We start from the raw sequence: 20510 nt of genomic DNA on the forward strand, positions 1-20510 counted from the left end.
CCACAATGACTCCAAGATCTTGTTTTTGACTGGTAACAGCTAAAGATTTCCTTGAACCTTTCCTAATAAATCTCTATCTTGGGGTTTTTACAGCTGCCCATCCCTGTAATATCACAACACCTTCAGCAGGGAAACAGTGATGGGAACAACAACCTCCCTGGTGTACTTAATGGGGTCTTTTCCCTTGTTGGGGTACAGAAACTCTACTTAGGGCAAGGTTATTTTTCTGTTCAGTTGAATAGTTGCATTATGCATTTGTTTGGGGTCTTTTTGGTTTTATCTGTTTAAATATCAGTGAACGCCAGTGAAGTTACAAGGACTTACACCTTGTTGTAAGGTGGACTTACACCACTGTCACAGGAGTGGTGTGAGTAACAGGATACCCTATCCCCTAGGCGGTGGAGGATCATCTCTTTCTACCATTAGTGGCATCTTCAAACTACAAGCAGGTTTTCTTGTTACAGCTGTTAGCCCCAGTGAGGTGGGGACTTTCCCTTAGCCAGGAGAAAGCACTTACCACGTGTTTTGCTGTGGGCGCTGGATCCTGTACAAATTCATATATAGGAAGTAGGGTTAGGAGCGTGAGCAGTGCCTTTGAACTCCTCGGGTGGATGCGGTGCAGTTATACAGTATATGCAGGACTGAAGGGAGAGGAGCCCTTGGGTGCTTCCATCAGCTACTGCAGGAAATGGGAATTCCCCTCTGCCCCCCATAACAGCCCACCGGGGAGAGAGGGACGCACCCCGACTGGGATCAGGAAAGTGGAAACCTCACGGCGAGGGGAAGGAGGACACAGCGACTGAAGCCCAGCGGCAGGCGGGCCCGCCCCGCTCCCTCCAGGAGCCATCGCGTGGAGCGGCCCCGGCTGCAGGGCTGTGCCCGGGGATCTCCCAGCCCCCGCGGCTAGAAGGTAACGGGGGCTGCGCGGGGGCACCGGGCTGGGGCAGCCCTTTAACCAGCTGTGCCCGGGGCAGCCGAGCCTGCGCGGTGGGAGCTAAGAGAGGCCGGGGCTGCTGCACCCCTGCCCCGGGAGGGAGGCCGCGGGGAGCGTGTGTCCGGGGGCAGATGGGGGAACTGGCCCCAGAGCGAGTGTGGGGGGACGGACGCCGCCCCCGCATCCTCCCAGCCGCGGGCAGCTACAGGCTGCAGCCCCGCGTGCGGAGGTCTGGGTCCGCACAACGCAGCCAAACTCTCCAACTCCAGCCAAATTCACTAGCCGGGGACCCGGGGGGTATCTTTGTCATGCCTACGGAGCTGCTTTTTTAACCCCGGCCGCCCCTGCTACTTTATCAGCTTATCTCAAACTGCCTCCGGCCCTCGCCTCCGCTCTCTTAACTCCGGGAATCAGTTCCCCCACTCCAGCCACTTAAACACGTCGCAGCATTTCTCTGCCGTTTACAATTCGTTTGGTGGCAAGTCCCAGAGGCCACCAAAAGCGAACAACACTAGGCAAAAAATCATCCCGAAACCCAAAAATCTGTTCTAAGGGCTTGGCTACACTGGAGAGTTGCAGCGCTGGTGAGGGGGTTACAGCTTTTCTTGCAGTAGTGTCACAGCATTCTTCGACATACATAGTCTGTATTTTTAAACACATTCACGTGAGAATGAAAACCTGACACAAATCATGCAGATAAAGAGTTGCAAAAACTGTATTTTTAAACACATTCACGTGAGAATGAAAACCTGAAACAAATCATGCAGATAAAGAGTTGCAAAAACTGTATTTTTAAACACATTCACGTGAGAATGAAAACCTGACACAAATCATGCAGATAAAGAGTTGCAAAAACTGTAGTTAAAAAAAATAATCAAATTGCACAGAAGATGCTATGCTACACTCACGATTCCCTCTCAGAAAACTGAACCAAATTCGTGGCAAGGTAAACTCAGAATAAAATCCTGACTAGTGAAGTCAGCGGCAAAACTTCACGTTCACTCCAGCGGGGCCCAGGGGTTTCACCCAGATTGCGTAATAGTACTGCTAAAGCACAAAGACTAATGGAAAATCTTAAGTGGCAACACATAATAGACACAAAACCACCACCACAAAAAATATGAGTGAAAAGAAATCTTGTAACATCTTTTAAAAAGTGTTTTCTCCCTTTCAAAACTGTTGGAGAGAGATTACAACTGAGTTAATTACAGAGATTATTAAACATTAAATCTGAATAAGTAGCTTCAAAAGTCACAAACATTCTAAATATCTCACCATAGCCATGTCTTCTAAACAATTTCTTAAACCTGCACTGAAAGGAGGTTTGAGAAATTTAGAACATGTGGCTATGGTGACATGCATCCGATGAAGTGGGTATTAACCCACGAAAGCTCATGCTGCAAAACGTCTGTTAGTCTATAAGGGTGCCACAGGACTCTTTGCTGCTTTCACTGAAAGAGTGACAACTTTTGGCAACAGCCAAAACCCAGCAGTAAAATGTATGGCTCCAAAATACACATTCTCGGGGGCTATTCCCCACCTCCCCACACACACGACAATGTATTCCACACAGCCGCTGCCCTAAACCAATGAGGTCTTACACCAAGGGACAGACTCACTGTCACCAACCTCACAAATTAGAACTTCATTCCTGCAAACTCTGACACGATTAACTTTAAGCACATAAATCAGGGGTTCTCAAACTGCGGGTCATGACCCCTGTGGGGGTTGCAAGGTTATTAAATGGGGGTTACGAGCTGCCAGCCTCCACCCCCAAACCCCATTTGCCTCTAACATTTATAGTAGTGTTAAATATAAAAAAGTGTTTTTTAATTTATAAGGGGAGTCGCACTCAGAGATTTGCTGTGTGTAAGGGGTCACCACTACAAAAGTTTGAAAACCACTGACATAAGTAATCCCACTGATTTCAGTGGGGTTAAATGAAGGCCATGCATAGCCCCATTGAAATTAGTGGGATTACTTATGCTTAGTTAAGCAAATAACATTTAAGAGCTTGCAGAATCAGGGCTTAGATCGCAAATGTCAGACTGACACACACACATGGCATTACATATTCTGGGGAAGCAGCTACAATGCAATGTTTCTCCCAGTTCACAACTAGATCTATACAACAAATTTTATACCAAAGAAACAGGCAGCCTCTCATAAGAGAATCTCAATATCTTACAATTTAAGCATCAAATTCCAAGCGGACATAGCAAACTGGAATCCTGTCTATGTTTACGGAGCTTGTTGGCACAGCTCTGTTGCTGCAGCAGTGCCAGAATAGCCCTCTGGCACTGCTAGCATGCCCACAAGCAGAAGCAGGTACTTCTAGCAGCGCGGTAACACCACCTCCCCAAAGGAAATAAGCTAAGAAGACAGAAGTGCTTTTCTGTTGGCTTAGCTGCAATCTACCCGGGGAGCTCTGTTGACCTAGGTTGTTTGGTGGAGGGAGGAGGAAGAATCAGACCTCTGACAAATATAGCTAGGTTGCTAAGTTTTAAGTGCAGACCAGAAAGTGGTAGAAATATTTATATACTACTATCCAAAGTTAAAAGCATGTTTCCTCAGCGAAGTCCGACAAGAAATAGCACAGACACAAAATATTTTTAGAAATACCCAGGTGAGGAAAGGTTCCAGCACATTCATTTCAGAGAGTGATACAACTATAGAAATCATTTAACAACAACAACAACAACAACATTTCTGGGGAAAAGCCAAAGAGAGAACATTTAAATATTAACACTTTGGCATAGATGAATATTAGATCCAAGCCATTTCCATCCTGAGAATTGTCCACATCCAGCTTCTGCAGATTTGGTCTCATCATAATTTTTAATAAAAAGATGTTAGCCACCAGTAACTGTGTCTGAAGGGCTGACTCTGCATGACATCCTATAGCTCTGAGAGCTTTAGAGATCATTAAAAGCCATGTCCATTTTAAGCTCCATGAGGGCCAGCTGAGGAGGTCAGAGGTTATATAAAGGGTCAAATTCAACATCAGAATAAACATTCCTGGAAGTAATTGCCTCAGTTCTTTCGTCTGAAACTCACATGGTCAGCGAACTCTGAGGGAAAAAGAGAAGGATATGGGTGGTATGCCTATGCGGAGACAACACTTTGGAAGAACTATTAAATAAATTCTCTTTTCTTTTCTTTGAGATGACCTCTGCATATCCCCATTGATAGGAGTCAGAAAAGAGTATAACCCAGGTGGACTAAAGACAACTAAATAAGGGTTGTGTAAGCCCACTCTCCCTAACCTAGCGTCAGAGTGGGATGCTAAAACTAAAGTAGCGCTGTGTGAATGTACGTGCAGAACTCCCTGCAGCTGCTTTGCGAAGCTCAAACATTCCTGGAGGTAATCCATAGAAAGAGCTTCGACCCTTGTGGAATGAGCTCTAAGATTTACAGGTAGCAGGACCTTCACCAGTGCGTCAGGGTGTGTCTACTTAGCAAATATGAAAGAAGGAGGCATTAATCTTATTCCACAGGAAGTCTGAGAGTTTTTGAAAGGCTTTGCTCTGCTTAAATTGAAAGTAAGGACCCTCTTGACATCTGAAGTGTGCCGTTTAATCGCTTCAGATTGTTTATGTGGCCTGAGGGGAAAATACTTGCCATATAATAGGCTAATTTAGGTGGATTTCAGAGATACCTTTATGGAGAAGCTTAAGCTGGGCCTGCAGAACCACCTGGACTTTGTGGAAGGCTGTCTAGGGTGGAGCAGCCATTAAGAACTGCAGCGTGCTCATTCGTCCCGACTTTAGGGACAGGTGGAATAAAGAGCGTTCTCCCAGCTGCCCCAAAAGAGCCTCCCTCAGTCTTGTTGGTACCAGATTCAAATTCAACACCAGAATAGGGTCTCTGAACAGCAGTTAAGCATTAATCAGCCCTTTAATAAACCTTGATATGGTCAGATGACTAAACAGCTTCACCCTAGTCCACAGATTTATAAACCGAGATGGCAGGAAAATAGAACTTTATAATGAGATTGACAGTCCAGATATTTCAAGATGCAGCAAATAGTTCAAGACAAGAGGGACTGGTGTAGATTCAGGAGGCAGGTTATCCTAAGATGCCCATGCAGAAAATCTCCTTTAGTTTTGTGCATAACACTTCACGGCAGAGGGCGTTCCAGAAAGCAAAAGAGTGTCCTGAGCCCCAACCAAGAGAGGGTCCAGTGACAGTTAAAGCTCCATAACCCAAACTACCAGGTGAAGGACCACTCCAGTCATCTAGGTCAGTAGATCAGGAGATACTTGACATCTCCAGCAAGAATGAGAACCAATTATTATTATTTGTATTGACATACTGCACAGAAGCCAGGGCCCCACTGTGCTGGGCAATGTACGGATATAACAAAGAGAGTCCCTGCCCAAAAGAGCTTACAGGTTAAGTATAAGGTGATACAACAGGTAAATGCAACCGACGGGGGCAAAAGGAAATAATGAGTGTTATCAGCATAATAAGTAGTAGTCTCAGCACACCAGCTGCCTAGGCAGAACATAAGAACTGCCACACTGGGTCAGACCAAAGGTCCATCTATCCCAGTATCCTGTCTTCTGACAGTGGCCAGCGCCAGATACTTCAGAGGTAATGAACAGAACAGGGCAATTTATCAAGTGATCCATCCCTGTCATCCAGTGCCAGCTTCTGGCAGTCAGAGGTTTAGGAACCCCCAGAGCATGAAGTTGCTTCTCGAACCATCTTGAACCCAGCTATACTTCTGGCTTTCATAACATCTCCTGCAATGAGTTCTACAGGTTGACTATGCGTTGTATGAAGAACTTCCTTTTGTTTGTTTTAAACCTGCTGCCTATTCATTTCACTGGGTGACCCCGGTTCGTGTTATTTGAAGGGATAAATAACACTTTCCTCATCACTTTCTCCACACTATTCTTGATTTTACAGACCTCTATCATATGCCCTCTTAGTCGTCTCTTTTCTAAGAAGGACAGTCCCAGTCTTATTAATCTCTCTCATATGGAAGCAGTCCCATACCCTTAATCATTTTTGTTGCACTTCTCTGTACTTTTTCCAATTGTAATATAGCTTTTTGGAGATGGGGTGACCAGAACTGCATGCAGGATTCAAGGTGTGGGCGTAGCATGGATTGATATAGTGTCATTTTGATATTTTCTTATTATCTCTCCCTTTCCAAAGGGTTCCTAACATCATTAATGTGCAGCAGCAGCAAAAAACCTGAGTGGATATTTTCAGAGAACAATCCACGACGTCTCCAAGTTCTCTTTCTTCAGTGGTAACAGCTAATTTAGATCCCATCTTTTTATACATATAGTTCAGATTATGTTGTCCAGTGTGTATTACATTGCACCTTTCAACACTGAATTTAATCTGCCATTTTATTGCCTAGTTAAGCAAGATCCCCTTGTAATTCTTTGCAGTCAGATTTGGATTAAACAATCTTGAGTAATTTTGTATTGTCTGCAAACTTTGCCACCTCACTATTTTCACCCATTTTCAGATTATATAGGAATATGTTGAACAGTGCTGGTCCCAGGACAGATCCTTGGCAGACTCTGCTATTCACCTTTTTCCACTGTGAAAATGTATTCCTACCTGCCCTTTGTTTCCTATCTTTTAACCAGTTACTGATCCATGAGTGAACCTTCTCTTTTATCCCATGACTGCTTAGAACCTTTGGTGAGGGACCTTGTCAAAGGCTTTCTGAAAGTCCAAGTACACTATAGCCACTGGATCACCTTTGTCCACATGTTTGTTGACAACTTCAAAGAATTCGAATAGATTTGTAAAGCCATGTGGACTCTTCCCCCAACATATCGTGTTCATCTATGTGTCTGATAATTCTATTCTTTACTATAGTTTCAACCAATTTTCCTGGTAAGGCTTACCGGCCTATAATTGCCAGGACAGCCTCTAGAGTCTTTTTTAAAAAATCGGCATTACATTAGCTATCCTCCAGTCATCTGGTTCACAGGCTGAGTTAAGTGACAGGTTACATACCACAGTTGTTAGTTCTGCAGTTTCATATGTGAATTCCTTCAGAACTGTTGAGTGAACACCATCTTGTCCTGGTGACTTATTACAGTTTAATTTATCAGTTTGTTCTAAAACCTCCTTTATTTACATCTCAATCTTGGACAGTTACTCAGATTTGTCACCTGCACAGCAGGGCTCAGGTGTGGGAATCTTCCTCACATCCTCTGCAGTGAAGACTGATGCAAAGAATTTAACTTCTCCACAATGGCCTTATCTTCCTTGAGTGCTCCTATGGCACTTCAATTGTCCAGTGGTCCCCACTAATTGTTCGGCAGGTCTCCTGCTTCTAATGTACTTAAAAAAAAAATGTTACTGTTAGTTTTTGCGTCTTTTGCTTATAACTCTTCAACTTCTTTTTTGGCCTGTGTAATTATACTTTTACACTTGACTTGCCAGAGTTTATGCTGCTTTCTATTTTTCTCACTAGGATTTGCCTTCCAATTTTTTAAAGGATTTTTTTTTATGTCTAACCATCTCTTTTACTCTGTTTAGCAATGGTGGCAATTTTTGGTCCTTTTACTTTTTTTTAAATTATTATTATTTGGGACATACATTTAGTTAATGCCTCTATTATGGTGTTTTTAAATAGCTTCCGCGCAGCTTGCAGGCATTTCATCCTTCTGACTATTGCTTTTAGTTTCTGTTTAACTAGCTTCTTCAATTTTGTGTCGTTCCCCTTTTGAAGTTAAATTCTACTGCGATGGGCTTCTTTGATATTCCTCTTCACACCATCACCACCCCCGACATTAAATTTAATTACATTATGGTTGCTACTACCAAGTGGTTCCACTATATTCATCTCTTGGACCAGATCCTATTTTAGGATTAAATCAAGAATTGCCTCTCCCCATGTTGGTTACAAGACTAGCTGCCTCAAGAAGCAGTCGTCAATGGTGTCTAGAAATCTTATCTCTGCATCCCATCCTGAGAAGACATGTTCCCAGTCAGTATGGAGATAGTTGAAATCCCCCATTATTATTGGGTTTTCTGATTTTTGTAGTTTCTCTAATCTTCTAGAGCATTTCACAGTCACCATCCTGGTCAGGTGGTTATAGAAATAGGAATATACCACCATTCTTATTATTCGAGCATGGAATTTCTAGAGAGAGAGTCTAGCTACCTAGGCAGCATAGCAGAGAAGAATTTGAAAGGGGACTATACGGTGGCTGTGTGGATTTTCATGGGAAACTCCTTCCATGCATAAGGGACAGGATGGGAGAAGGCCTGAAGGTGCTTACTGGAAAACTTGACCAATGGGCAGTGAAGGCTGGCATCGGTGGCAGAACAGATCGGGGGAGTCAGCATCTTGACAGCAAATGAGAGGTGGTAGGTAGCATGAGAACCGGCTGCAGAGGGCCTTAAAAAGGAAGCCAAGTTCTTTGATGCTGTGGAGAAAGGGATGGGGTGCAAAAAGAGGGATGATGTGGTTGAAGTGATGAGCCAGAAAAATGCAGTTTTGTTTGAATAAGTGAGCCAAGAGGGGAATTTCCAAAGCCACAAAGGAGGATGATGCAATGGTCAAGATGTGAGATGATAAGAGGTTTACTTCTGTGGATGGAAAGGAAAGGTCACGTGTTAGATTTACTGCGCAAGGAGAAGCAGAAAGATTTAGATACAACATGGATTTGAGGATCTAGAGCAGGGTGTGCATCGAATACATGGCATGTAAGATGGATTTAACTCACATGAAGTATTTATGTGACTTTTGACATACTCAGATTGTGCAGGATCTAAACTTTCATTTAAAAAAACAGTTTCTAGCTAGCAGAAGACTTACCAACTGTGGTTGGATGTATTCCTGGAGGTTTAATTACATGACATTAATCTTTAATTAAAGATGAATCTTTAATTCCTGGAGACTCCAGGCCAATTCTGGGAGGTTGGCAACCCTAGCTAGCAGGCAGCTGTGTCAACCCAGACAACCCCTAGAACTGACATCTGAGCCCTGACGAGTCCTCCACTAGTATAGCACAAGAGCTACCTGATGGGAAAGTGCCAAGTCAAGGAGAAAGAGAAGTCAATGGCACCATAATACTGATTCCAACAGATGGAATCAAATGGATTTGAGGAGTCTGGATGGTATCTGAGGCCTCCAGAACTGAGATCTGTGGAAGTGAATGACCCGCATCTGATCCAGGACCTCTGCTGTGATGACGGTCCCTCTTCTTCCCAGGGCCTGCCTCTCTTCTCCAAACTCTTCCTCTGCCACTCACGCTTAAGGGCAGAGAAAAGCAAACCAAGAACTTTGACATATTCCGACTACACTGTTGGATCTGGAGGCTCAAGGCTACACATTTGCATCCCCAACAGAGCCATCAAATATGCATCATCTTCCCGAGTCCTTCCCACCAGAGGTGGGCTCACCAATGCCCAGCACTGTCTTAGCCAAGACCTAGAGTCGAGATCTCGGCTTTCCTCGGCACTGGAGGGGGAGCCTGCCCTGGGGCCCCAGTGCTTCCAGGAGTCCCTGGTGTTCAGCCCTGAGGGGGCTGCCAGCACAACAGCTCTTGGTTCATTTGTGGTACTGAAGAAAGTGCTGGTGGTAATTTTGCACCATCACATGCAGATGACTTATGTACTATAGTGTAGAGCAGGGGTAGGCAACCTACGGCATGGGTGCCAAAGGCGGCACATGAGCTGATTTTCAGTGGTACTCACGCTGCCCAGGTCCTGGCCACCAGTCTGGGGGGCTCTGCATTTTAATTTATTTTTAAATGAAGCTTTTTAAACATTTTAAAAAGCCTTATTTACTTTACATACAACAATAGTTTAGTTATATATTATAGACTTATAGAAAGAGACCTTCTAAAAACGTTAAAATATATTACTGGCACGCGAAACCTTAAATTAGAGTGAATAAATGAAGACTCAGCACAACACTTCTGAAAGTTTGCCAACCCCTGGTGTAGAGCCTGGACCAGAACTGGTTCCAAGCTTTAGCATTGAAACCTTTCACTAAGGAATCCAGAGGTTTCCCTTTATCTGAGGATGAGGGTTTGGCAGCCGAAGATGGCCTATCTCAGTCCTTCATGGAACCCACAGCATTTGCCCTGCTCCAGTGCCCAGCTCTGAAGAACCACTTGAGCTAAGGAGATCCCTGGCCTTTGGAAGATAAAACCTTGACAATCCTCACAATGCTCTGGACACCAACGCTCCTTTAAACAAGCTTTTCTTATCTTTAAAAGTACTCACCATAGTCTGTCAGAGTGGCATCAAGTCAGATCCGTGCTGCCCCACACTTCAGCCATCTTGTGATTCAGGGTGTGTTTTCACTGCAGAGCTAACTCGGGCTTTTACTCACTTGTTGCCCCAATCCCTGTCCCGGACACATACACAAAATTCTAACCTGAGTTTGGTGGTGCTTTAAACCCAGGCTAGTTGGCCCGTCTGGGGCTATAGGCAAAAGCCTAGGTGCTCGTTTCACTAGGTCTGGTAACCCATCTACTTTGCAGTGAGGATACAGGCTAAGCCACTCCAATGCTGATAATCCTCCAACGGCTTCACACAATCCCTGTTGTATGCCCCGCAGGGACGACAAGTGCTCCCACAACTCACTGGCAAAGAATCATAAAGCAGCTCACCTTCCTGCAGCACAAAGAACCATGGGATATGGCCCCAGAAGTCCCAGTGACTCACACAAGTGAGTGCCTCACCAGGACACAGTGACAGCTGTCCAGTGTGGCTGATCTCACCCAGTCTAGGCTAAACCAGGTGCTCAGACACCAGTGCCAGTCACCTGAGTTAACTCTGCAGTGAAGACCTCCCCTATTATAAAATTAAAGGTACAAAGGGGCTTGAAGTCTGGTCAAACTAGACTGCAGGAATAAAGAGACACCCACAGAAAGGAAGGAAATGCAGTGATAAGGCCACATCCCTGATATAATCTCGTACCACAGTGAGGTCATGAGGTTCCCAATGAGCATTAATTCTGAAAGAGTTCAACCACCCAAGGACCTCTTACCCATTGGTGGGAACATGAAGAGGCATCCTCAAACAATAATAACGATTTGTAAGACACCAATATATAAATAATCCATCAGTACAAATAGGAATCTCAGTATGACAATGTTTCCACCAAGAAAAAGAGAACTTCAAAGCAATAACAATCAAAGCAAATAGGGATCTCAGTATGTTAGAGAATGCTTTGCTTTCACAGAAAAGAGAAAACTCACCCTTCAAAGCAGTAACCACAAACTTAGATAGTATGGGGATGGGTGCAACAGAAAATCCTAAAATAGGATAAACCTTCCAGCAATCTCACACTAACACAGCATTCTTGAAAATCAATCCCAACCACACACAGACTCCTTTCTGATCTCTGCTCATTAGAGGGAGGTATTCATGGCTTCAACCAGTCCTAATTTCACATTATGTTCCTACCTACTTACGGATAGGATATAGCAAACCTGTATCTCCACCTATTAAGCAACCCCTCTTTTTAAATTAATGCTAAAAACAGCACCATGAGGTCCTGGTCTGTGACTGGTGCGGCCACAATATAAATAACAAACAACAGCAAATATTTAGAACTAAACAGCACCTTAGTCTGTGCCTTCTCCACTTTGGGAAACCTGCAAAAGTTCAAGAAGTGAAGTGTCTGAAAAACTGGGTTTATAAAGTATCAGAGGGGTAGCCGTGTTAGTCTGGATCTGCAAAACCAGCAAAGAGTCCTGTGGCACCTTACAGACCGACAGATGTATTGGAGCATGCTCCAATATGTCTGTTAGTCTATAAGGTGCCACAGGACTCTTTGCTGGGTTTATAAAGAAAACCGTTCTGCAGCCTCAACTACAGGTACCACCTTCCACGTAGCTGGAGTTGCGTAACGTAGATTGACTTACCGTGGTAGTGTAGTCATAGCCTACGTTGAGTCTGAGAAGAGAGAAATATCCAAATCAGTTGAACAGAGAACTGGGCTTGAACTGAGGTTTCAATCTGAGCAAGGAGAATTATGAAATGACACTTACATGATGAAAAATTGCTCACTGAGCCTGCCTCCATGCCTCTGGGGAATTTCCTGAAACGCCAGAAGCAGGAGATTAATAAACTTAACACCCAAAGCTTAACTGAGACAGTCTAGGGATGGAGCCAGACATATACTTATGCACTGCATGTGCTTGACTTAATGTATGAACATCCCACTGAGTGGGACTACTCGTGCATAAAGCTAAGCGGGTGTTTAAATGTTTGTAGAATCTGGGGCCAATGACTTAGGGTATTTTCACCTTTTCTTTCCTGCCAGCCCTACTAAAGGTTCCTCCCCTTGCTTACTGGGTGTATGTAAAGGGAACCCACCCAGGGTTAGAGCCTGTACAGCCTAGTGTTTGCAGTGCTTACAAGACCTGCCTCTGAGTTTGCCGTGCACAGAGCACGCAATCAGCCATCTAACAGGTGTAAAAATCAGTTCAAACTCAAATCCATTTGGCACCCGCTCAGATAGGACTGGATTAATGCAGGGGCTTTAAGGGCTGCAGCCCAGGCCCTAGGGCTAAGGAGGGCCCTGAAGGCCAGATACGGCCCACTGCTTCTTTTCATCCAGCCCACAGCAAATTTCTGCACCACGGGCCGAAAACCAGTCCTCAAGGCTCCCCCACCGTGGGCTGGAGCCGGAAGCACTGACTCACCAATGTGTCCCTGCGGCCCTAGGCAAGGGGCATTCAGGGAATCTCCCTGCCCCCAGGGCCAGCTCTGCAGCTCCCATTGGCCAGGTACCGCAGCCCATGGGAGCTGCAGAGGCGGTGCCTGCGGACATGGGCAGTATAGACCACATAGAGCAGCCTGGCCCCTCTGCCTAGTGGCTGGACATGCTGGCCACCTCAGGGAGCAGAGCAGCGTGAAGCCAGTGCAGGCAGGAATCCTGTCTTAGCCCTGCTGTGCGGCTGACCAGGAGCCGCCTGAGGTAAGCACCTCCTGGCTGGAGCCTGCAGCCCGCACCCCCACCCCTTACTCCACTTGAGCCCCCTCCTGCACCCAAACTCCCTCCCAGAGTCCACATGCCAAACCTCCTGCTGCACCACAACCCCATCCCATCCGTGGCCCCACCCACCAGCTGGAGCTGCACCCCCTCCCACACTCCAATCCCCAGCCCTGAGCCCACTCCAAATCCCCTACAGCCCCACAAAATCTAATAGCCCCAGGCCCACAGGAGAGTTAATCTGGCCCTGCCCTCAGAGGCCCCATTTCACACTGGCGTGGGTCAGCGAATCCATCCCAACCCTTTATACGCCTGTGACCTGAGGGGCACCCCACACACACTTGGTCTGTTAGTCTATAAGGTGCCACAGGAAAAACAATATCGCTTGCCTAAGTCATGCACACTTGGATGAGACCCTTTCACTGCCCGTATTTTGCACTGTCCCACATTGTTTTGCACTTTTTCAAACTGAGACTATCAGAACTGGTTATGAAATGAACTGACTCATTCCAGCTTCTCCCCTCTGATTTACGACAGCTCACTGGGACTTCAACCTAAAAAAACACCTGAGAAAATACTAACGTACAGAGATGTATTACAAAGGCTGGGGCAAGGAAGCGCCTGCAGAGTTTAGATAAGAGACAGACCGAGGTTTAGGTAACAGGGTATTACGGAGGTGGGGAAGTTGCAGGCAGGATCCAGATGAGATTTGCTGGGCTACAGCACTGCAGCAGCAGCGGAGAGAAAGCTGGTAACTTTCTGACCATCTAGGAGAGGAGCTGCCCCTGTGTCTTGTAGTGGGAGAAGAGGAACGGGGGGGGGGGATGGGGGACTTAGAGACCTCCCCCTCCTCCTGCACTAATCCTGGGGGGCTTTGGGGGCTGCACCTCCCTCCTTTTATAGGGGCAGCTGTGCTGGGGCACCCCAATCCTCCCCTCTTCCTGTGCTAATCCTGGGGGGCTTTGGGGGCTGCACTTCCCCCCTTTTATAGGGGCAGCTGTGCTGGGGCACCCCAATCCTCCCCTCTTCCTGTGCTAATCGGGGAGGGGGCTTTGGGGGCTGCACCTCCCCCCTTTTAGAGGGGCAGCTATGCTGGGGCACCCCAATCCTCCCCTCCTCTTGCACTGATGGGGGGAGCTTAGGGGGTGCACTTCCCCCTTTTATAGGGGCAGCTGTGCTGGGGCACCCCAATCCTCCCCTCTTCCTGTGCTAATCGGGGGCGGGCTCTGGAGGGGTGCACCTCTATTTCGGGGGGGGATGAAGCGGAGGAACCCTCGATCCCCTCCCACACTGATGGGAGGTGTCCTTAGGGTTTCATCCCCCGCTTTCTGAGTGAAGGCGGGGGGAGGCGGGCTCCACAGATGGGGGGGGGGCTCTGAGGCGCTCGTGTTCCGGGCAGGACGCCTGGGTCCCACCGCCACCTCCCCCACTAGCTTCTGCCTTCGGGGCGGTGGGGGGGTGGGCTGCTGCGTGAACCAGCGCGGACCCGAAAGAGGATTCCCAGGCCCGGCCGATGCCAAAATGGCGGCGAAATTCCTACGAGGAGACGTAGAGGACAGAATACAGCAGCCGAAGCGGAATAACACTGGAATAGATTGCCTAGGGAAGTTGTGGAATCTCCATCTCTGGAGATATTTAAGAGTAGGTTAGATAAATGTCTATTAGGGATGGTCTAGACAGTATTTGGTCCTGCCATGAGGGCAGGGGACTGGACTCGATGACCTCTCGAGGTCCCTTCCAGTCCTAGAGTCTATGAGTCTATGGGCTTGTCTACACCACAAAGTTGCAGCGCTGGAGAAGGGGTTACAGCGCTGCAACTTAGGAGGTGTACACATCTGCAGGGCATCACCAGCGCTGCAACTCCCTGTTTGCAGTGCTGGCCGTACTCCCGTTTTGTCTCGGGTGTAGAGGATCCAGCGCTGGTGATCCAGCGCTGGTAATCAAGTGTAGACACTTACCAGCGCTTTTCTTGACCTCCGTGGAATAAGCAGGTATCCCAGCATACCTGAGAAAGCCTCTCTGGTAATCAAGCAGGTATCCTTCCCCGCGGTTTGCTCCAGTGTTCTCCGAATCCCCCCCAAGCGGGTCTCCTTCCCCGCGGTTTGCAGGGGGGTTCGGGGAACGCGAGAGCAAACCGCGGGGAAGCAGGTCTCCTTCCCCGGTTTGCTCTCGCGTTCCCCGAACCCCCATGCAAGCAGGTCTCCTTCCCCGGTTTGCTCTCGCGTTCCCCGAACCCCCGAGCAAGCAGGTCTCCTTCCCCGGTTTGCTCTCGCGTTCCCCGAACCCCCGAGCAAGCAGGTCTCCTTCCCCGCGGTTTGCAGGGGGGTTCGGGGAACACTGGAGCAAACCGGGGAAGGAGACCTGCTTCCCCGCGGTTTGCTCTCGCGTTCCCCGAACCCACCTTGAAGCCGCCCAACAGCGCTGCAGCGTGGCCACATCTAACACCACTTGCAGCGCTGGTTGCTGTAAGTGTGGCCACTCTGCAGCGCTGGCCCTATACAGCTGTACTAATACAGCTGTAACAACCAGCGCTGCAAAATTGTAGATGTAGACATACCCTATGAGTGCTGCCTGGCACTGCGGCTGCGCACTGCAGAGTGAGGCGGGGGGGGGGGGCTGTATGGGGGGGTGCATAGGGGCAGAGCTGAGCTGGGTGGGGTAGGGTGACAAGACAGCAAGTGTGAAAAATCAGGACAAGGGTGGGGGTAATAGGAGCCAATATAAGAAAAAGACCCCAAAATCGGGACTGTCCCTATAAAATCGGGACATCTGGTCACCATAGGGTGGGGTGAGGTGTGGCTGGGTGACATGGAGAAGAGACAGTATCACCAACCCCAAGTGTCCAAAAATCACGCATCATCACAAGTTTGGCATAAAACGAAGCAGTGATGTTTAAAAGTAATCCCGTCGGGTCTTTTTTCTAGCCTGGAGCTGCCCTCTCATCCCAGTCTCGAGTTTTTCTCACCGAGCACGGGGGCTAGACACTTTGAGGGTGGGGTGTTTGTTCGTTTGTTTTAATGAAAGCTGAGACAATCACATATTTCAGTAGCTGAGGCAAGGAGAAAAATACCCAAATTCCTGCCCTGCTGCTGACAGCTCACATGGCCATGGTCAGGCAGCGGGAATGCTGTGATCACTGCCTAGCCCACTGGTCATAACTATCTCATTGGTACCTTGTGCTTCACCTCTTGCCTTGGCTTTAGGCTACGTCTACACTGCAGCTGGGAGGTGTGACTGCAGTTTGTGAAGCCGTACGAAGCTAGAATACTAGAGCTAGCTCCAGTAACGAGAGCCACATAGCCATGGTGGCAGGGACTGCACAAGCTCTGTTGGTCTCCTGCGTACGCGCACTCATGCTGCTAGCTCATGCCTCTGCCCCTGCCTTTCAGAGAGAGGACACGGAGATCGTTCTGGGGGGGAACTTCAAATGGAAGAGCGTCTTAATGGCAGTGAAAACGCAGAGGGAGGAGGAGAGAATTCTGTTCAGCAGCAACAGCAGCTGATGGAGCCTCTTAATTGTAATGGACACCTGGACAGAGGAGATGAATCAGGTAACTTAGGACTTTGTGCAGAGAAATTTACCAGTATAATTATACCATTATAGTTAAAAAAAATAATAATTGGAGATATACCTATCTCCTAGAACTGGAAGGGCTTGAAAGGCCATTGAGTCCAGCCCCCTGCCTTCACTAGCAGGACCAAGTACTGATATTTCCCCCAGATTCCTAAATTGCCCCCTCAAGGATTGAATGCACAACCCTGGGTTTAGCAGGCCAATAGTCAAACCACTGAGCTAAGCCTCCCCCCTAAATCACAGACTGTCAAGGTTGGAAGAGGCCTCAGGCAGTCACCTAGTTTGACCCCGCTGCTTAAGGCAGGACTGATTCCCCACTAAATCCCCAAAGGGCCCCCTCAAGGGTTGAGCTCACAACCCTGGGTTTAGCAGGCCAATGCTCAAACCACTGAGCTATCCCTCCCCCTACTAGTATAACTTCCTGTGTGAACACACCTATTCTAGAATAAATGTATCTTCATGGGGAGCTAGCCCAGTATAACCATAGTGGTGTAATATTACAGGCATGGCTTATACCAGTAAATTCTCCCATGTGGACAAGCACCTTAAACCCTCACTCTCTAGGAAATGGTTAGCAGGAGACACAGAGGCTAAGGACTTGGCCACATGGGAAAGTTATCCCCATATACGCTAAGTTATGAATGTAAACAGATGTACCTACCCTGGTACAACCCCCATGTGGACTCTCTTATTCTGATCTGTGTGTATGCAACTCTCTAGTCCAGTTGTTCTCAACCTATTTACCATTGTGGGCTGCATCCCCTACTACCTGTATGGCCCTGGGATGTCACATGGGCTGCAGCTTGAGAACCACTTATCTGGTCAGTGTGTGTTACAGGCCCCCCTGTGCCAGATCCACAGAGGACTGGAATCCGTTCCTGCCTCCGCTATGCTTCCAGCGCTGGAGGGCTGTGGTTTGATTCCTGGTGTAATTGGCAAGATGGGGTTATCACCTGTAGAAAAAGCTTACGATACCTTGATACCTGTATAAATGTGTTCACACTAGGGAGGCTGTAGTGCCGTCGTTAAAGGAGTATAAATGTTGTAGTTAATGCCTTAGCTCCCAAGAGAAACAGCGTCCTGCACCCTATCCCAGATCTCTGATAATAGAACAAATTGCTACTTTATTGTTCTTTATATTACCACAGCACCTAGAGGTCCTGCTGAGATCAGGACCCCTGCCTGTTCTGGTAATGGTCATTGCCCAGCATGCGTACAGGGAGATTTTGTATTTCCTGACACCACCTGGCACAGAGTACACGTACCGAGAGCTCTGGGTTGAAAGAACCCTGGGGAACACATGGACCTGGAGAACTTTGTGATTTAGATACAGAGACCTGGGAGTAAACAACTCAAAAAGCTAGGGCCTTGCTCCTGTGCTGTGGGTTGAGAGTAGGGAATGTGCTTCCCTAGAGAAACTGTGGGGACTTGTGGTTAAGGCACTGGATTAAAACTAAAGAGAATTGGGTTCAATTCATCTCTCTGACTTCCTTTGTAACCTTGGGCAAGTCACATAATATTTCTATGCCTCAGTTCCTCAACTGTAAAATGGGGAAAGTAAACCTTCCTTTGTGTGTCTTGTCTATTTAGATTGTAAGCCCTTTAGGGCAGGGACTGTTTCTCGCTGTGTCTGTGCAGTGCCCGGCACAACGGGGCCTGATCTCAGCTGGGGCAGGAACTGTCTCTCCCTGTGTGTCTGTGGAGTGCCTGGCACAACCAGGCCCTGATCTCAGCTGGGGCAGGAACTGTCTCTCGCTGTGTGTCTGTGCAGCACCTGGCACAACCAGGCCCTGATCTCAGCTGGGGCAGGGACTGTCTCTCGCTGTGTGTCTGTGCAGCACCCGGCACAACCGGGCCCTGATCTCAGTTGGAGTCTCTAGATGTTACTGGAAATCAACCACTGTTGTTTGCAATGTACTTGTAGCCGTGTTGGTCCCAGGACATTAGAGAGACAAGCCAGGGGAGGTGATATCTTTTATTGAACCAACTTCTGTTGCTGAGAGAGACAAGCTTTTGAGCTTACACAGAATTGAAGAAGGTGTCTGTGTCGCTTGAATGCTGTCTCTTTCACCAGCAGAAATGGCTCCAATAAAAGCTGTTACCTCACACTCCTTGTCTCACTGGAAATCAAATCATTTCTGTTATTATTTAGATACCACCGCTCCCTCAAGAGCACTAATGGTTTTTCTCTCCCTATTTTAGGTTATTCATGTAACTGCAAGTTCATGAAACGTGCTTTTGTAGCTGGAATCATCTTAGTTTTGATCATTATCATCATTGTTCTGGCTGGTGAGTTCCCAGCCCTCAGTCTCTGTGCTTCATGTTTTGCCTTGGAGCCATCGCAGTCACATATTCGCACCTCTCCAGCCTCCAACTTCCGGTCCTTCCTCTTACTACTTCATCACTGGCTCTTTAGATCAGCTCTTTAGTATTACCCATGGGGCACCATCCCTGTCCCTCCTCTACTGCAGTGAAAGGGTTGCATTTCATTGAAGGTTTTCAGCTAGTTTTACTGTGTAGCCCCCTTTTTCTGCCACACCAGGGGAGAAAAGAAATCTCCCCTTTTTCATTCTCTCCACCTTTTGTATAGACAGTTCCAGGAGCCTGTCAGAGGTTGGTCTCAGCCAGGACGCACCGCCTTGAAAAGTCAAGTGAGCGAAAGTGCGGCTGACTCTGATTCCCCTCTGTTTGTATTGATGGTACAGTCGACTGTCGGTCGTGCCAGCTCATTTGAGTCTCCGAGGTTGTGCTGAAGGCAGGCTCTGTAAAGTGGAACAGCCAGTTACCATTTCTGAGGGGCTTTCATGGGAGGGAGGATGGTCCAAGGATTAAGGCGCTGGCTTTGGGTGCCAAAACTTCCTGTGCGCCCTTTCCTGTCCGGGGATGGGGCACCTACAGAAAAAAAGAGTGGGTGCTCAGAACCTATCAGCAGCCCCACAAATTGATGCCCACCCCCACCCCCAGTGCCTTCTACCTGTCAGCGGGCCCCGACGATCAGCTGTTCCCCCCCAGCACCTCCCCCAATCAGCTGTTCAGTGGCATGTAGGAGGAGCTGGGGGAGGGGGCAGGAAGAGACTGGGCCGGAAAAGGAGGGGTGGGGGCTTGGGAGAGGGGTGAAGTGGGGGCGGGGCCTGGGGCAGAGCGAGGGTCGAGCACCTTCCCCCCTCCCCCCCTGGAAATGCAGGAAGTCGGTGCCTATGGTAGACAGGGGGGCAGAGATTTACCATAAACAGGGTCTGGAATCGCTGTGACAATCAGTAACATGAAATGGCATCAAGGTGTCACGGGGCAACTGGTCCCTTTAAGGGGGGATGGGGCCAGCCCCACCAGTGCCATAGTTAATTAGTTGCTTCCTAGCCTGAGGGAGGGAGACTAAGGAGGGTCAAGTAAGAGCTTAATCACCTGGGCCTTATAAAGGGACTGAGAGCGGGAACACAGGGACCAGGCAGGCTCCCTTGGAAGGCCTTGAGGAAGCGTCTGTAAGGAAAAGGGCTGGGAACTGGGTGTAGGGGGTGAGCTGATGGGAAGTCCTGAGGTTCAGCAGGACATCTTCGTTTGTTTGGGACTTCTTAGTTTGGACCCTTGGCAACCTGGAAGGGCATACGTTTGTCGTGGACTTGAACGGAGGGTGACGCTACATCTGCAGCACAGAGCAGTGGCTGGGAAGCTGAGGAGACCAACCTTGGAGGGGAAAACTGAGGCCCAGAGGAGCAGCAGCTGCACTATCCTTGGTTGAATGGGGGTCTCTGGTTCTGAGAACATTTATTGCCTCTTACCCCCCTCCTATACAGAGAGGGAGAGAATCTTTGACCCTGTTTGACTTTCTCATTTTCACTAGTTAACCCACCTTTGGCTCGTTCTGATCCTCTGGCCGCTGCCCGCTGCTGCCCGGACGGCTGGGTCGGGTACGGAAGGAAATGCTACTACTTCTCCGAGGCTGAAGGGGACTGGAACAACAGCCAGAGCAACTGCTCCTCCTTCAGTGCCTCCCTGGCTGAGATCGACACCCCTCAGGAAATGGTGAGAGACCCTTTCAGACTTTAGAGCAGTGGTCCCCAATCTTT

General features: G+C 48.1%; 1 protein-coding gene and 1 long non-coding RNA gene across 8 annotated transcripts in view; both read left to right on the forward strand.

Moving 5' to 3' along the window:
• The window catches only part of LOC127032316 (C-type lectin domain family 2 member D-like), a 279024-nt gene that overhangs the window by 170634 nt on the left and 87880 nt on the right, over positions 1-20510 (forward strand). The window lies entirely within an intron of this gene.
• LOC127032373 (uncharacterized) lies at positions 842-18725 on the forward strand. Of its 2 annotated transcripts, none has more exons than XR_007768781.1 (3): positions 842-910; positions 16262-16423; positions 18649-18725. It is a non-coding gene; the product is annotated as an uncharacterized LOC127032373 (long non-coding RNA). The 2 variants fall into 2 exon arrangements; XR_007768782.1 differs by lacking the exon at positions 842-910 and adding an exon at positions 13594-13623.

This window comes from Gopherus flavomarginatus, chromosome 12, assembly GCF_025201925.1.
Source record: "Gopherus flavomarginatus isolate rGopFla2 chromosome 12, rGopFla2.mat.asm, whole genome shotgun sequence".
NCBI lineage: Eukaryota > Metazoa > Chordata > Testudines > Testudinidae > Gopherus > Gopherus flavomarginatus.